The sequence below is a fragment of the Sphaeroforma arctica genome, assembly GCF_001186125.1.
Source record: "Sphaeroforma arctica JP610 unplaced genomic scaffold supercont1.466, whole genome shotgun sequence".
Lineage (NCBI taxonomy): Eukaryota > Ichthyosporea > Ichthyophonida > Sphaeroforma > Sphaeroforma arctica.
The window spans coordinates 89-1,916 of NW_014040092.1; positions in this window are offsets into that span (position 1 = coordinate 89).

A 1,828-nucleotide genomic window follows, 5' to 3' on the forward strand; every position below is an offset into this window, starting at 1 on the left:
GGTGTGTGTGTGTGTATGTGTATAAATACCTACTATTGATTATACTCACATATCCTATTCAATTGCATTCTTCTGCATGTGAGTATGAAATTTTGTAATATTAATATTTGTACTTACCACTGTCACATTGAATCCAGAAGCCTTGAAGAACACTGACATTTCGTCTACATTGACTATCAGCCTATGCCCCTGTGTAGAGTGAACACTCATTCATTTCAGTGACTTTGGATAATTTTATGGCTAACTCTAGTCGGGTTCAAACGGATACTTATACTATTAATAGAGTGGTGCTATAAATAGAGTAGGTATATGTAGCTCACAAGCTCTGGGTCTTCAAATAAAACTTGCAAGGAAGGCTTTTAAAGAAAGCATAACATTGTTAACACATAACCAGTCTCCAATAAGTACGATGGGGAAATGGCACTGTGAATTGGACTGGGGGGTGGGGGGGGGATGTAATACAGTAAGCTCAACATTAATGGTACTTGTAGATATGACTACCATCTTTTGTCTAGTGTCACACACCAGCAACACACACATCCGATGATATAAATAGATCTACCTACTTCACAGAGTCTCATTGCGTGTGAGGGGTAGGTATGGCACTTCGTGGTGTTTTGTATTACCTGGATTTATTGGGCGTGCTGAAAGAAACAAATACCATCTGGTTCCCAATTAAACACTACGTGCAAAGATGAAGTGATATAGTCTTACATACATGCTTATATACGTGAACGTCTGTATATTCACTTTGATAACGTACCCTTCATTTTTACTTGAACAATTACAAAATTACATGTATAACGTACATTTTGTTATATGCGTGGACAATGACATACTTATATGTAGAACACCCCTATTGTTATTTTCGTGAAGAATTACATAATTACATTTATAACACGCCTTTCGTTATCTACGTGAACAACTACATAACTAATATTAAAACGTACCTTTCTTTGTACTATGAGCAGAGAGCAGGGTGTACTCGAGGCTCCGCCGTGGCGGTTGTCGAAATCACTCACAATCCTATGCAAGCAACCCAACAAACCGGATCAGATCGCTCGTGAAATGATAGGTTAAGGATATCCTGTCGAGCAATATATCAGAAACGAGTGGTCTGTATGGACCTTTATACACAATTGACTTGACGGCATAAGACACATGTCCAACATACCTCGGGATGATATGCTGCAGACGCTTGTGTGCAACGGGGAACATTTGGCTGGTGTATGCGATGGTTCTGTTCTTGCGCGTCTGTATGAAGGGAAGGTACACCCCCCCATTCCCCATCACTGCTTGCGGGAAGCACGTGAACTGCCTGAGATGGGGGTAACATGTAGAGATAGGGGTCTGTCCAATACGCTGAAGTACCGTGTAGTATCAACGCAGTGGTTTACATCCATTGTAGTGACAATCAAGGCTGACGATATCAGAGGGCCTAGCTAGTTTAAGTTTTACAATATGAGCTATTTTAAGTTTTACAATATAAAACTTCCCGAATATGTCATAGTATATCATTGTGTTCCGATCGAAGATCATTCACATACCTTTACAATTCATCTAACACACAGATCTCACAAATGAAGTGATTGAGTGAAAAGCCAATATAACCTACTCAGTACTGCTAAATGAGAGCGTCAATTGTATACACGCGTATTTCAAGATCAAGTAGCTATATTTATATATATATATATATATATATATATATTATATATATATATATATATATTATATATATATGTGTGTGTGTGTGTGTGTGTGTGTGTGTGTGTGTGTGTGTGTGTGTGTGTGTGTGTGTGTGTGTGTGTGTGTGGTGTGTGTCGTGTGT